The sequence below is a fragment of the Echinops telfairi genome, unplaced genomic scaffold (genome assembly GCF_000313985.2).
Source record: "Echinops telfairi isolate 266 unplaced genomic scaffold, ASM31398v2 ScPeMD7_7469;HRSCAF=8507_1, whole genome shotgun sequence".
Taxonomy (NCBI): Eukaryota; Metazoa; Chordata; class Mammalia; order Afrosoricida; family Tenrecidae; genus Echinops; species Echinops telfairi.
In genome coordinates, this window is record NW_022111373.1 from 40,204,234 (window position 1) to 40,222,147 (window position 17,914).

Consider the following 17,914-nt stretch of genomic DNA (forward strand, 5'->3'; position numbering starts at 1 on the left):
GTTTTGCTGTTTGCTGCCTGTGGCCAGATTGCCTTAATTGCACTACAGAAGATTCAGCTGTCTGCTTCCTTGACTTGCACCCAGTAGCCCTCTAGACTAGAAGAACTGCCAGTGTATTAGCTGTATCACAGAAGTGAGTTGCATTGAGCCATTTGTACTGTTCTATAGTCTAAATAGTTGTTCATTTCTTAATATATATATAATAATCATAAGTGTATCATAAGTGTATCATAAGATATAAATCATAAGTGCCCTGGTTTTGTTTCTCTAGAGAACCCTGTCTAACATACATTGTGATAGGGGAAATGACATGGGGGCCAGTTTTTCTGACCTCCTCTGGCTACACAATGGAGGAGAACTCCAGATCAACCCAGGCCAACTGACATAAGACAGAGGTCAAAATACCTCCATTCTTTATCCTTCTTTAGCTTATTCAATACTTGCCTTTACTCCAAGCACTCCAATTCTCTACTAAGTTCAATAATTTATTTCAGTGGCTACCTAGTGCTCACAAATAATAATCATGATTATGGGAGGTATTAGTGAAGGGAGCAGGTAACAGAACGTTAAGGATACACTAATTTTGTCTTTAATGCCTCCTCTTAGCCAAAGTGGTATGCATGTTATTCTCTGATCTTCAGCCTCTCAGTCATTATCCCTTGGCCTTTGTTGCTCCTCTGCTCTCTCCAGATTGCTCCTCTGTTCTGCCACATGTTTTTAGGTTTGTCCTCTGCACAAAGTCTCAGTGTAACTCCTCTGCTCTGGCTCATAACAGTGATCCAACCTCTAGTGCCTCTGCTGTCATAACCACTTCATATAGGCATCTCACACACTCTGCCTTATGGTCCTGTTGCTGCAGTAATCTCTGCCTCATTGTCTCAGCATGTCTCCTCATCAAAACCCCTCTGCTCTGTTTCATGATGTCAATTATTTGGTGACAGTTACAAAGACATGGATAATCATATGAAGAAATGACTTCACCAGAATGAAAACATTCACTTAAATGATTTTTACATTTCTGTTTTTGCTGTATTATAAGTTGATTTTTAAAAATGTTTTACTATTAAAAACAAATTAATCGAGAAAGTACTATTCATATATGATAGAGATATTTAATAGTCATTTCTTAAATTATGACATTAATTTTACAGCTGAAGCGAATCAAGATTTTGTAACAAAATATACTAATTAAAAACACATTTAGAATGTTTTTTCTTTTAATTGCTGTTCAAAGTAATTCAGAAATTTTATTTTCAAAATTTTTTACCAGGGTAATCTTCAAGATAAGTTCTGAAAGCTTTGATGAATATTGTGTATATCTCATTTCTGACATTTACACAAAGCTTTCTGCAGTAAGCATAATTTAAAATTTTTTGGAAAAAACACAAATGAATTGAATATTTCAAAGAAAATACCTATTTTTGGCAATTGCTTAACTGAATTGAGGCAGATAAGCCTTGGTTAACCTCTCTGTAGCAGTTTCTTAGAGTTAGCAGGCCAGCTATTGTTCTAATTAATGGAATTTTAATTCACATGCAATTTGCATTGAATACACTATAAAAGTATATGGTGCATTATGCAGAAAAGGGAGAACCTTCTCTAATATTTCTTTGAAAAATATTTCATTCAAACAAAGGAACTAAAATAATGAAAATAATGTATTTTTCTTCCTTACTGTCATATGGGCAAGTATACAGCAAAGTGTTTACTATTATTGTTCTTAAATTAAATCGCAAACTTTCCATTTTATAAATACTGATCTTGTTTTAATTACAAAGAGTGAAATAAGAAAGTTGGGAGAACTAGAATTATTTTTAATATCCTTCATTTTTATCATAAGCATATATATGTTACCAAAATTCTGAGGAAAGATATTTTTATGACTATGGGAATCTCACAAGAATCTGCAAAATAGTGATTTGAAATAAATATAAAACGCCTACAAAGGAGTGAGAGTCTGGATATTCCTGGAACAGATTTTTCAGCAACCAGAATATTCTAAATATAATATCTGGGACTGTTTCAAAGAAATAACCATGAAACACACACACACACACACACACTCATCCAGATTCTTCAGCAAGTTTCATTAAGTAATATTTGTGCAACAAGATAACCTGTATACAGACATTCAGAAATCTCCATTTATAAGCAAACAATTTTAAATCACTAATGTGGATTTTTACATGTGAACAAATTGGTTGCCTTCCTAAAATCAACCATCAGTATTTAATTACACTTTAACAAGTAAATATTTATACAAATGTTTTTCAAAAAGAGTATTTCAACATAAATTTCTGTTCTCTAGATAAAGTAATATTTTATTTTTCAAGTGTTTCTAGAGACTTAAATACCTTTCCATAGCTGAGGTTTAAATCTTTCTCTCTATATATATAAATCTTAATTTTACTTACTTTATATTATTTACATGAAATTTAGTGTCATTACATGAGTCTGCCCTGTTTTGGGACCCTCTTTTCCTGAATAGCAACCCTATTTAATTGTAATTTACAACAATAGCTTCCTTAAACTGTTGAAAATGCATTTATGTTTGGAATATCTACTTAGATATATGATGCCTGATTTAGTTGATGTTGAATCTTTTTTCCCGATTGAATCTAATAATCTGCTTTGTGCTAGTAAAATATAATATTTTGTTTACTTTTCAAATGTGCTCTGCAACAGATACGATTTTACAATAAATAAAATTATAAAATTGTAGTGGTTTATGAGATTATGCAATTTTAAATATAGTCCTTTGTGATAGAGACAAATTGTCAGTACAATTTGCTACATATACCTTTCCTTTCTTCACTATGGTGTGTAATTTGTAATTTATAAAAAATAGTTCAAGGTAGAAAAAGAATTGCTATGATGTAATCTCCATGTCTATCTTAGTTATAACAATAGTGTATGTTTATTGTGTGGTACAGCAAGAGAATACTTAGGTATTTCATCTCTGCTTGATGCTGAGGGAATGGTCTATGGGACTCAAACGATATTTACAATTTACTATGGTTCTGAGAGGTATATAAAGATTAGTGCTAGGATGACTCATTATGTTGTATTACTGTACATTCATTAGCTTTATGTATTTATATTTTCTGCTCATTTTGCTTGGTTTCCATATCTCAGGACTTTACATAAAATGACATTTGTGTAACCAAGGTTATCTTTGTGATATAGCTATTAATTAAATTGAATTCATGTTTAAATTACTTCCAAAAAATAATATCAGCTTTGGAGAAACTAGAATCCAAGATATAGGCTAACATTTTGAACGCTTGAATTTCAATAAGCAATTGGATATGACCTTGATAAAAAGGCAGAAGGAAGTTTTTCCCATTTCAAGTGTGAAAGTTCCCTTCACACTTTCCTATCCCTCTTGTTGGAAATGACATGAATATAGAATTCATTCCCTATGAATGAAAGAATTATTCCCTATTAAAATGTAAATGCCCCGGAAAAGAGAGTGTAAGACTCAATCAATCATTTACACCTTAATGAGAAGTAGTCACTCAAATCCTTCCCAACATTACAGCTATCTGAAATTGAGCATGACTGAGAAGGATGTGAGACAGAGTACTTTCAGAACCATGAGCAGGGAGGAAGATAAACTAAAAGAGACACAGGAGAGGGTGGAGGATAATCTTCACCTAATTTATGATGCTATAAAGAATTTGTGTCCCATGTGAGAAACAAATAGCGGGGATGATGGTAATGAACTCAGGAAAAGTGTGCTCTTTGTAAAGAACTACAGTGGGACATTGGCATGGGGGCTGGGGATACAAATAGTATTATTTTTAATTATCTTTTATACTCTATTCTCCTCCTTGGTTAGATGACTAACAGGCATGTGGAGTGACAGTTCAGTCCCTCAATAGAGTAGGGATCTATATTTATGTACTTGAGTTAGGTGTACAGTTTTTTAAGAGAAAAATAAAAAGCAAATGCATGGTTAACATATGTGAACATAACTTAAGAAAATAATTAGAAAGAAACTTCACCTTTAGGGACAGGAATATAAATGAAATGGCTTTTCAAGTAAGTAAAATGTCAGAGATTTACTAATTTTTCATTAACATCAATTCTAATACTTCTAAATTTATAATTTCTTTTGTGAATTGAATTGGATAAGGTGATTTGAATAAGATAGTGTGATTTTAATGGAAATTAGCAATAATTAATTTTTAATTGTAATTTTCATCATTATTATTACTGTGTGTATGTGTTTGTTTAGAATTATACAGGAGAGAGTCTGGCACAATCAAACAGGTATTCTCTGACTTAAAGGGCAACACTTATTTTGTTTTAAAAATTATGTGCATCTCCCTTTTATGTTTTATCCCACTCAATCTTGAAGAGAAGACCATTATTATTACACTTTTATTATTAAATATAACTTAAAGATCATTTTATTGGAGGCTTGGACAACTCTTTTCACAATCCATCCATCCATCCATTGTGGCAAGCACATCTGTACATTTGTTGCCATCATAACAGGCATCTTATGTTGGTCTGTCAATTGCTCCTTCCCATTAGGAAGTCTTTTCTTTTTTTCGTTTTAAAAAATACTTTAATGGGGACTCTTGCATCTCGTATCACAATCTATACCGTCCTCCAATGTGTCACGCACATTTGCACTCATGCCACCGTCATCATTTTGGAAGCATTCTCTTCCCATATCCCCTGATATCAGCTCCCCATTCCTTACCCCTCCTTCCCCTACTCGACCTCCCTCATGAACTCCTGATAAGTTACAGATTTTTTAAAATCTTATATTGTCCTCCATCGCCCCTCATCCACTTTTCCATTATTTGTCCCCCTAGAGGGAGGTTCTAGGTTGATCCTTGTGATCGATTCTCCCTTTCTCCTCCCACCCTCCTCTAATCCTCATGGTTTCTCTACTTTCCTTGTTGGGCCTGAAGGGTTTATCTATCCTGGATTCCCTGTGTTTTGGGCTCTTATCTGTAGCATTGTGCATGCATGCTCTGGTCTAATCTGATTTGTAATGTAGAATTGAGGTCATGTGTGTTTCTTCAGTGCTATACTGCTCTCTAACTGGCTCATCTCTTCCCTATGACCTGTCTGTGAGGGGATGTTCAGTTGTCTACACATGGGCATTGGCTCTCCACTCCATGCCTACCTCTCCCATTTACCTTGAGTATGGTTTTATTTTGGTCTTAAATGCTTGATACCTGATTCCATTGACACCTCACGATCACAGAGGCTGGTGTGTTTCTTCCATGTGGGCTTTGTTTCTTCTGAGCTAGATGGCCGCTTGTTTATCTTCAAGCCTTTAAGACCCCAGATGCTATATGTTTTGATAGCCGGCCACCATCAGCTTTCTTCACCACATATTCTTACGCACCCATTTTGTCTTTAACGATTGTGTTGGGAAGGTGAGCATCACAATGCCAGATTGTTAGAACAAAGTGTTCTGGTGTTAAGGGAGTACTTGAGTTGAGGCCCAACGTCCATCTGAAAACTTAATTCTTAACATATACATATGAGTACATAGTTCTATTCCCTTCTTACTATATGTACATTTACATATGTACATGCCTGTATTTAGGCCTCTGTAAAGGTCCTTTGACTCCTGGTTCTTTCCTCTATTACCTTTTTACTTTCCTCTTGTCTCACCATCATGTTCGGCCTTCATTCAGGTTTAGTAATTCCTCGTTGCTACACTGCCCTTGATTGAGCCCCACTAGGCATCCTAAAACCTTCCTTCCATTGATTTTAGTTCCCTTGTGGTTCCCTTGTCCCTTTATCCCACCTCTCCTACTCCCATATCCCCCCAGAACTATTGGTCCCATTCTTTTTGTCTCCAAATAATTTATCCTGCCTATCTTATCTAGGTAGACATGCAGATACATTAATAAGTGAAAAAACCAGACAAAGCCAAATGAAACAACAAAGGAAGTCAAAACCAGCAAAACAATAACAACAGCAGCAGAAAGCATGAACAAAATAACAATAACAAAAAGAAAGCCACTGACAAAAATGGAAAAGCCTATAAATAGTTCAAGTTCTGTTTGTTGACCTTACTGGTGTTTTCCAATCGAATCTGATGGGGTGCAACACTGTTTCCAAAGTCTATCTTTGGTATTCCCCTGGGGTTTCATCAGTTGGCTCTCCCTGAAGCTCTGCAACATGCCCCCGGAGCCTCGCTCAGCGTGACGGGGCCAGAGCGTGCACTATTCTTGCACTGTGTCTCCAGTGCAGTCCCCTGCATTGTCATGGTTCAGTGAGGGAAGCTGTGTCCCATGGTGGGGCCAGCCCTACAGTCCTCCCCATGCATTGTGTGCTCTGAGCAAGACCATCGTCATTGGGGCTTGGTGGGCGGGAAGTATTTCCTTAAACATCACTATTTCAATTTCTTTGTTTAAGGAAAAAAAATGGGTAATGTGTCTTTACAAAAATACAGTTTATAATATCTAGTTATATACTATATAAGTTATGTGCTATGTCTGTATAACTAAATATTGCATGACCAATGACTGTATTTTACCCAATCTAGTATATGCATGTAAACATACCATTGCATATATAATTACATTGATACCAATTTTTTAAAATTACTATAAAGAGCTTAGTTTTTTAATATATTTTTAAGATCACCCTTATAAGCGTGAGACATTAGTAAGCGTGAGACATTAGTAACATTAATTTTATATCAGGACGTACTAAAATTTTTGTTATGGTTAATTGAAGGACATTTTTTTTGCTTGTTTGGTTTTGACCTATAACACTTCCAATGAGTTAATAATTTGACTATGAGGATAGTCCTTATCTAACTTTTATATTTACATGTTCATGAATAAAATCTGACTCCCTCGTTATAATTTACAAAGTCTATTTTTCAGTAAATACTAGGGCTCAGAATGGTACTAAGTCATTTAAAAACACATTGTAGAAATATTTTCACTTATTTTAATGTGAAAATGTGATTAGACATTTTTTGCTTGCCATCATTATTACCCTTTATTTTTATTTGCCTTTTGATATTACTTTTACTTATTTAGCATATTACTGGTGTAAAAGTTTAATGTAATGAGACATAAAATAATTGCTTTATATTTTTCCATTGTTGAAAAACCTATTATATTCCACATTTTTTCAATAAGAATATAAATGAATAAATTTTAAGTGAATCTGTTATTTAGATTTACAATAACAAACCAAATATAAATTAAGAACACAGAGAGGATAATTAATTATAGATTGTGTTCTGATTTAGTTTTTAATTTGCCATTTATTGTTTTTCTCCCTTTGGCTTAGGAACAACACCACATACTTTTATTCTCATTTCAGTTGTATTTAACTGTAAATATTTTATTTAACTCTTAATTTGAAGAATAACACTCTAAAATGTGTGCAATTGAACTATTAAGTATTTTATCTTCAAAAATTATAATTTTATTTATTGCTTTTAAGACAAAATAGCATCAAAGTACAACCTAAAAAGACAGTTTTTGCATCCAAATTTTACAGCAATTTTTTCTTTTCAACAGTCAAAATCAAAACTCTGAAGTAAATTGCTTTTGAATACTTATGTACCAGATGTCAGCCATCTTGCTTATCATTGAACAAGCCACATTTGAACTAAACAGCTCAGTATCACGTTGAGGGATGTGGTTGCTGATTGAACACAGGTGTAATGGTTGATATACTGTCACACAGTCTGAAGTTAACCTAAAATCTTTGTTGAAATAGTTATTACTGATGGCACGAAATGTAATTGCTAATTTTCTGCCTGAGTGGTTACATATTTTCTCTAAATCTTAAGAGTTATTCATTCTTTTCCCACTGCCCATTCCTCAGAGTCTAAGGCAGATGTGTCAGTGGTCCATGGACTCGTAATTGAACCTGTCACTTGCAATCTACTGACTTCATTCTTCAGAAATGTGACTACTGCCTTATTCACTCTCTTGCTTATTTTTCTCTAGGTATCAAATGTCTTACTTGAACCCAGGCTAACAAATCTTCATTGTTTACCTTTAAAACTCTTTGGTCACAGAGTGAAGAAATTGAGGGTGACTCAAGTCTGATTATTTTTAGTATTTTTCATGAATCTCTGCTTTCCAAATGAAGTGGTTCTTCATGAATCTAATTTTAATAAGTCAATTTATACCATGCAGGTGTAAAAAGGGTAGAACTTTAGTAAAGGAAAGGGTGGTACTGACGTGCTATTCTGTTTTAGTTAACTTTTTGTTTTAGAATAACTCAGCACAACCCAGCTCTGCTGATAAAAATTTCCAGAGTGCTTTGAGTGGTCCTGAGGTCCAGAGTGACTGGGTGATCAAAACAGTAAGCACTCACCTATTGCCCAAAGTATTAGTGGTTCAAACCCAACAAAAGCATCTCAGAAGAATCCTATTGGCTTGTTTCTACTAGATCACTATCACAAAATCCCGAGGAAGTATCTCTAATCTAATACACGGAGTCTCCATGAGTTGACATTGACTCTACAAGAAGTAACAAAATGTGAATGGCAGTGGCTAGAGTCAGGGATAGGTCATTTTGATTGTAAACAAGATGTAAAATATTTAATTCCCATGTAACTTTGAAACGTTCATTTTCTTCTAAAACAACACTGCAATAAGCTTGGGAGTGAGAATAAAACGTAAAGGATCTAATAATATATGCCAATTTATATTTAAATAGAGAAATACTGATTTTGTCTTCAACAAAAACCAGTTAAGCACTTGCTCAAATAACTGTATATTTAATTTAATTATTTGTTTAGCAAAAGAGTATCATTCCTACAACTATAAGCAATTTCTGAGGGATAGGAAACTATTATTTGAAGTTTGAGATGAAAATTAAAATATCACTTTAAGAAAAATAATTATAAAATAATCAATTTGGACTTGTGGGAAAAATAGGATTCAGTGGCAACAACTGTCTCTATGATTTGTGCCTTTATTAATCAAGTGCATATAGCATTCTTTATCCTTAGAAAGGGTATGCCAATTTCTGTTTTACTTGCTGATGTCAATATTAACTACATGTAGAAAATCACTTTGATCAACATCTGGCATATAAGAGAGACTCAATGCATGGTACACAATACCTTAGGACCTTTTATCAACTCTGAAATTCTAGAAATTTACTTCTGCAAGAGTCAGCCACCATCATTAAGATCTGCGTAAGCAGTTTACATGGTTTGTTTAAATGAGAAATGCAGAACCCTTGCATTTCACTTTGGTGGGGAAACAAAGTGTCAAGGCATGCTACTCTTTATGATTGCAGCAGAATAAGATTCACTAAGAGTAGAAAGAGGTAGTTATAACATATACTAGAGTTGCATTAAAGTTCAATATTTAGTGTATATGGTAATATGCTCATAGACCCATCTATACAGATGATACATCACAAAGACTTATTTTGGGGGAGACAAAAACAGGGGGAAGTATCACATCTGAGGTTATATTCTGTTTTAAGTTTTCAGTGTGGCATATATAGAAAAATAATTTATGACAATTTTAGCATTTTCTTAATTCATCGTGATGTTACTAATTGATTCAGTTGTGAGATTTTTAGTTTCTGAACATCACATGCATATACCTGCACTTAATCACCACGATCAAGAGAATGTACTTATCTGTGACCCAAGTGTCTCCCCTAACTTTCCATTTTCTTTCCTTACTCAGCCCATTTCAACACCTTTCCTTATGTTTTGCCCCTATCTCTAGGCCATCACATATTTTCTGTCACTATAAATTACTCTCCAATTCATAGAATTTTACACAAATGGAATCATATACTGTGCTAAATATTGCTGACATTTTTGCGTTCCCACCATCAGCCCTAAGAAAGGTTCCTTTTCCACATCCATGCAAGTACTTCAGATAGGCAGGCTCTTCAATATCAGCTAATTTATATGTGTGTAGTAGTATATTTTCTTAACATTTTCCATTTTCCTAATGACTTGTGATTCTTAACAACTTTTCATGTAATTACTTGAAATTCAGACATTTTATCTTAACATGCCAATTAATTTTTTACCAATTAAAAATGTTGTTTGGTTTTCTTATTATTGAATTCGAGTTTCTTAAATATTCTAATAGAAATTCTTTATGAAATATGTAAATTGTAGGTTCTTTGTATTTTTATTCTCCCCATTTGTAGTTTTAAGGCCCTATAGTTTGATAAACTCTAAGACATTATCCTTGATTATAAGTTCTTTTTACCAAATGTATTTAAAAAAAAATCTTATTTATATTTATGTTGTTTACTGGACAAAGATTATGATGCTACTCCAGGATCAGGTAAGTAATTGATCTTCATATTTCCTATTTCACCTCTTCTAAAAAGCCTTAATGGTAGTAAAAATGTTTTCATAGTTACTTTGGAGTTCTACTTTAAATATTTTGGCAAATATATATATTATAGCAGTAAATATTCTAAGGATGTTACTTTAAAAAAAATAATAAAATAGAATAGTTGACAGGGAATTTATAGCCTGTTTATGCTTTATAGGGCTAGCTTTTGTTCCCTGGATTTATCTGAACACTGTTGGATATTCCTGGTTCTAAAAATGTTACATTTTATATGGGTTTTAAAGTTTCTATATAGACAAAGAAGGAAAAAGAATAGTAGTTTATACACTCACTGAATTTGTTAAACAGCTACGCTTACTCTCATTTTCTCGGTCACAGTTAAGATGCCCTGGTGGTATAATGGATAAACATTGGCCTGCTAACCCCAAGATCAGCAGTTACAACACCAGCCCAGTGCTGTGTGAGAAAGATAAGACTTGCTGTTCCCATGAAAATTTGCAATCTAGGAAACCACAGGGGTGCTCTCTGTCCTACAAGGTCAATCTGAAGCAGAATTGACTCGATAGAAGTGTTTTTTCTGGTTGTTGTTTTAAAAAATTTTTATACTAGGTTTTTGGTCTCAGTTATGGACGATTATGAGTGAGTGAACAATTGTCCTTAGATATCACTGTTTTTCTGAATCTAAATTTATGATTATACCCAAATTCATTGCTGCCATGTTGACTCCGACTCATGGTGACCTTATAGGACACAGTAGAAGTGGCTTTGCAGGTTTCTGAGACTGTAATTCTTTATGGGAGGGAAAAGCTAACCTTTCTCCTGAAGAGAGGGTGGTGGTTTCAAACTGCTGACTCCAAGGCTAGCAGCACAATGACAAAATATATATGCAGATACGAAACAAAAACACATATCTAATTTCTGATGCAAATGTCAAATGATTATTGCTTTCCTTAATCTTGGAAATTTCAAGTTTTCATTGTCTGTAGTTGCTCCTATAAATATTGTGGATTTTTGGAAATAAAACAAAGAACACTAGTCACATATTGGAAAAGATCTAGATGCTTTTCTTAATTAGCATATGTTACTTTTAATATATATGATCATCTTTGTACTCTAAAAATTAATTTTTAAATATTTATATAAATAAAAAGCCTCACAACTTGGATCTTTAATTTTTTAAATTTTTAGTGAAAATGGAATTGCATGACATAAACTCAGCACTGGGCTGCTAACAGTAAGACTGTAGGACCAAACAAGTTACTCCATAGGAAAGAGATGAGGTTACCTGCTCTCTTGAAGATTTACAGTCTCTGAAACCCTAGAGAGTAGTTCTACACTATATTTGGGTTTGCTGTTAGTTGAGATCATCTCAAAGCAGTGAGTTTATATTACAAATAATATCTCCAGTTAACATTTATAAGTCTTACTTGCCTTTTTAACTTAGATTCTAAACAATAATTTAGGCAAGTCTACATTCATTCAACTTGTCTGAAGTTAATCCAAAATCATAAAGTGCTAAAAGAACACAATAGAACTGCCCATAGGGTTTCTAAGACTTTAATCTTTAGAGATGTAGACCACCAACATCTTTATCCAGTTGAGAAGTGGATTAAGACAGGCTAACTTTCAGTTAGCTCCACTTACACACTCTAGCCACCATTGTCTCTCAGTCTGACATACTGTGGTTGCTTGTATGTTGCTGTGTTACTGGAAACTATGTTATTGATATTCCAAATTCCAGCAAGATCAACTAAAAATGAAAATAAATTTCCTACTAAAAATCTACAAATAATGATTCAGCTGCTCACTTAAGAGGAAGTAGCCAATGAAAACCTTATGCTAACCTAATGAATGGAAGAACACTGTTGGAGATTGTGCCTGAGAATGGGACCCACCAATCAGATGGCACTCAAAATATAATAGAGGAGGAGCTACTTTCTCAAAGTAAAGTTGACCACGATGATAAGAATGGAGTAAAGTTTGTGGGAGTGAAGCTTGTAGGATTTTCATTTGGTGATGGAACACAAATCAAAATAGGAAGAAATAATGGTGAAAATCTACTAACAGTTGAAAGTGTTAATGTATGAAATATGCATCTAGGAAAATTAGAAGGCATTAAAATTGAAATGGAACACATAAAGATTGATCTACTAGGTGTCAGTGTGCTAAAATGGACTGATATTGGGAATTTAGAGTCAGAAACCCATATTGTTACTATTCTGGGCATGACACAACCAAGAGGAAATGCATTACTGCTCATTTGACAATTTTTTTATCAAAAGGGACATTTTGTGAACTATCTTGAAATGCAATGCTGTCAGTTATATGAGTATATCTATGCACATTCAAGGATATCCAATCAATATATATTACTCAAATATATTCACAAACCACTAAAGCTAGTGATGAAAATTGAAGAATCCTAAAAAAATTTTTCATCTGAAATTGATCAAACATGTAGTCAAGATGTATTGATAATTATTGAAAATCAGAATGCAAAGGTTGGAAGCAAAAAGGAAGGAATGATAGTTGGAAAATATGAATGCATGTGTGGACTTGGTGACAGAAATCTCAAATTGGAGATCTCATGATAGAATTTTGCAAGCCTAAAAACTCTTTTCCCAAATACCTATTGACAACAACACAACAGGCAGTTTTGGGCTTCAGCTACTGGACGTAAAACACAGAAATCAAATTGACTACATCTGTGGGAAGAGAAAATGGAGAAATTCAGTATCAGCAGCTTCAACCAGGCTGGGCCCTGACTGTGGAGTATACCAATTGCTCACGTATAAGTTCAAGTTGGAGGTGATCAAAATGAAAACAAATTCATGTGAGCCAAAATCCTACCTTGAGCTATACTTCCGAATTTCCAGAACTTCTGAAGACCAGTTGTAACACTATGGAAGAAGACCTGACAAGCTGTGGGAGGACATCGAAAACATCATTCATGAATAAAGTCCAAAGTCATTTAAAAGACAGGAAAGAATGTACAAATCAGCATGGAGGTAAGAACAGACTCTGAAATTTATTCTTAATCTGACAATAACTAAGGCAAATGGAAATCATGATGAAGTCAGGGTTGAAAAGAACATTTGAAAGGGAAACTTGAGATGCCAAAGATTATAATGGAATGGCAAAGATCTAGAGTTAAAAACCAAAAACTGAAGAACACATTCAACTGATATCAAAGAGAAAGTATTAAAGAAAATAATGAAATTTTGAGTTGCAATATTGAAATATCTTATGGACAAAGCATTTAATGATGCAGGAAGCATCAAAAGAAGATGGGAACAATACAAAGAGTCACAGGGCAAAAAAGAACTGGTCAACATTTAATGGTTTCAGTAGACAAGAACCCATAGTACTGAAGGAAGAAATTAAAGCTGCATTGAAAGAATTAGCCAAAAGCAAGCCTCCAGGAAATGATGTAATACCAATGAAAATGTTTCAACAAGCTGTTGAAGTACTGGAAGCACTCACCCGTAGATGCCAGAAAATTTGGAAGACAGCTATTTGGTCAACTGACTGGAAGAGAGCCACTGATATATGTACCTATTCCAAACGAAGGTGACCCAACGGAAAGTTCAAATTATAGAACAATATCATTGATAGTACATGCAAGTCATAATTTGCTGAAGATGATCCAAGAATGATTGCAGCAGTGCATTGACATGGAGCTGCTGGAGGATCAAGCTGGATTTTAAGAGATCATGAAACATTGTCAATCCACCTGTTAACGTCAGATAGATTATGGCTGAAAGGAGAATACCACAAACATGTTTACTTGTGGTTTATTGATTATCTCAAGGTATTCAACACTGTGGATGATAAGAAACTCTGAATAGCCTTGAGAAGAATGAGATTTCCAGAACACTTTATTGTGCTCCTTCGGGACTTGTACACGGATAAAGGCATAGCTGTGCAAACAGAACAAGGCAATCCTTCAAAGTGTATTACAGGAATGGTGTGCATCAAAATTGTATACTCTCACTATGCTTATTCAATCTGTATGATGAGCAAATGATCAGAGAAACTGAATTATATAAAGAAGAATGAGGTACCAGGATTTGAGGAAAGCTTATTAATAATTTTCAATACACAATGAAACAACCTTGATTGCTGAAAGTGAGAAGGACTTGAAGCACTTGGTGATGAAATCAACAATTGCAGCCTTCAGTATGGATTACAACTCAAGGTAATGTAGACCCAAATCCTCACAATTGAACCAGTAGGTAATGTGATTAAGGGAGAAACGGATGAAGCTGTCATGGATTTTGTTTTGCTTATATCCATAATCAATGCTCATGGAAGTTTGATGGAAGCCGTAGTTAAAAGATTAAAGGTGACATGCATTGGATAAATCTGAACAATACTTCTTTTGAGTGTTGAAAAGCATAGGTGTTACTTTGTAGATTAATGTGCGCTAATTCAACCATGGTATTTTCCATTGTCCCATCAGCATGTGAAAGTAGACAGTAAATAAGGAAGGCCAAATAAGAATCAATGTGTTTGAATCAGTGCTGGGCAGAATATTGAAAGTACCATGGATTGTCCAAAGGACAAACAAATCTATATAGGACGAAGTACACCCAGGGTGCTCCTTAGAGGCAAGGATGGCAAGACTTTGAGCTACATACTTTGAACATGCTATCAGGGGACACCAGTCCTTGGAGTAAGATATCATGCTTAGGATAGTAGAGGGGGTGCATAAAAGAGGAAGGCCCTCAACAAGATGATTGACAGCATGACTGCAACAATGGACTCAAGCATAGGAATAATTTTTAGAATGCGAGAGGACTGGGCAGTGTTTGGTTCTGTTGTGTGAAGGCTTTCTATGAGTCAGACCTGACTTAATAGTACTTAACAGCAGTGCACTGTAGCATCCCCACCACTGCCCTGGAGTTGTTTTGACATAGACCGACCCTCTTGGATATGATATATCTGCCCCCTGCAGTTTCCAAGATAATTAATCTTTATAAAAGCAGAAAGTCCATTGTTTTTGTGCAGAGCAATTGATGGGTTCAAACTACTGACCTTACTGTTAGAATCCCAACACAAAATCCACTATATCACCAAAGCTCCTAACTTTAGCACTAGCCCCCTTAGCTTCCCTACTATGGACTTTCAACATGCTTTTAGAAGTTTGTTGTTTTAAATACTGTTGCAATGGATTTATTTGTAAAGGCTGTTGCCTAGATAAAATATCACAAAAATGTATTATATTCCCCTGTATTATGTATTTTATATTTTCCTCAGACAAATAGGATTTCTGAGATTTAATATAAAAACAACCAAAACCCAATATGTCAACATTGAGCTTGAATTCAAAATAAATTACTATCAAAAGGGTCCAACATAACTTCATTAGGCACACGCACTACCATTTTTTAGGTATCTTTCTTGTATCATGACACTTTAGAAAAAAATGAAATCAGCAAATATTCAGATTTTAAAGCCACAGACAGTGGAAATATGAAATAGCACATACATTTTCTGTGCTTTTCTTTGGTTATAGAAATGTCTGTTACTGGAGAAATAAGTTAGTTTATTTTCCAGGACAGTGATAAATATCTCTAGTAAATTAGATTAAATTCCTGTTGAATATTATTTTACAGTTGAATTGTTCATCATATTAGCAACTGTTTCCATGTCTATCAGTCATCCCAGCTTACTTTGGATTTGTTTCTGTGTAAGACATTTATGAATATTATAATTTGACACAGAAGCAATCCTTATTAAGTACGTACTAGAGATGGTAAATACTGCACTTAGCTGATGAGGGCATGAGCTCAAATGAGTTGCACTAGTACCTACGTTAGTTAGACATAAATCTCTGTCTTTATACTAACACTGAAATCCTAGCTGTTTTTGTTTCTGATGGGTCACCTTGTATCTTAGTAGCTTGGAGGGCACTCAACCTATCTGTTTCTCATCTACGCTGCCTAAGAGGAGGCCTCGGGATTGGAACATTCTCTGATATGAGCACTGAGAATTAGGTCTCACTCTATCTACCACTTTCTTCTGTTTTTCAGAGAAAATTTCCTCACTTCTGGAACCCACAGTGAATTTTCCTGTCTCTGTGACAACTCATGCATACTAACATGTACTAAAGTACATCCTTGTAGTTAGAAGGGAAGAAATGTGCACTTTGGTCACTTTGGACACAGAGTGATCACATTCTTTACATATGAACAAAGGCTCACTTCTCTTACCCAACTTTCTCTTGCTTCCATCCTAGTCATATACCTGCCGTGCACAGAAGGATCAATAAACCTGGGCCTGAGTTCATCTTTCTGCTCTCTCACACGGCACAAGCAAGCAAGTGACCCAAACCATCTCCCATTGAATTGGTAGAACCTGTCTCTTTATAAACCCTAGTTCACTTCCTTGTCCTCCTTTCTATAAGTAATGAAGACCTGGAAGAATGCAGGTGTGTAATTAGTTATACTGTTAGGCAAGGAGCCTTGTGCCATTCAATCTCATTTATTTTACTTTGTTTATAGGACTAGAATTCCTAACTATAAAGCAATTATTTACATGAGGAATATATTATTTTATATGTGATATGTAGATGTAGGCCAAATAAAAACATATTGAAACTATTTTTAAAAATAGGTGTTGAAATTAACAGAGGAGAATAAACTGCTTGAAATCAGAAGTTAACATTAAATTACTGAAGAAATTAGAAAGTTTGGTAAAGTGGATGCTGTAATGTATTTTTTATTTGTTTTCAAAAATCTCTTCACATACTTTAATCTTTCTCAGAGAACTTGCAGATGTATATAAATAAAAATTAAATAAACCAAATAATATAATCATTATGTATGTGAAATCAAAAAGGGAAATAAACTTAAATTTAAATCTGAATATGGCAGAAATGAAGAATAAAGCAATGCACAGTAAGACAGACAGAAAGCAAATTGAAAAGTTTTATATTTAAGGCAATATTATTGATACTATATGAGCAATTACATACAATGTAAATGGATTAAGCACTCAACAACATTTGCATATCTATGGAAGAACACACAGAAATCTGTTGTTCAAAAAATAGCATCCGTTGTTAAAAAAAGGCTTTAAAATGGATAAAGATTGACCATGAAATATTAAGCACAATATTCATAATATTAGAAAGCGCATGCTCCAAGACAGAGGACACAAACAGATAATTAACACTTTTATATAGGTGAGTCAATTTATTAAGATAACATGATGATAAAATGTGTGTGGCTATCTAATAAAAGCTTTAGGAAACAAAGTGAAAATTGATATAAATAAAGGGAACTATGTTGTTGGGTTCTATCAAGTCGGTTCTGTTCATAGCAGTTCTATGTAAGTAACACTACCTGGTCCTGTGCCAACCTTACCATTACCCTGTAATTACACAATGTTTGAGCCCATTGATGCAGCCACTGTGCCGTTCCATCTTGTCTATGATCTTGCACTTTTTCGCAGCCCCTCTATTTTACCAAGCATGATGTCCTCCTATAGCAGTGGTTCTCAACCTGTGGGTCACGACCCCTTTGGGGGTCAAACGACTCTTTCACAGGGGTTGCCCAATTCATAACAGTAGTCAAATTACAGTTATGAAGTAGCAACAAAAATGATTTTATGGTTGGGCG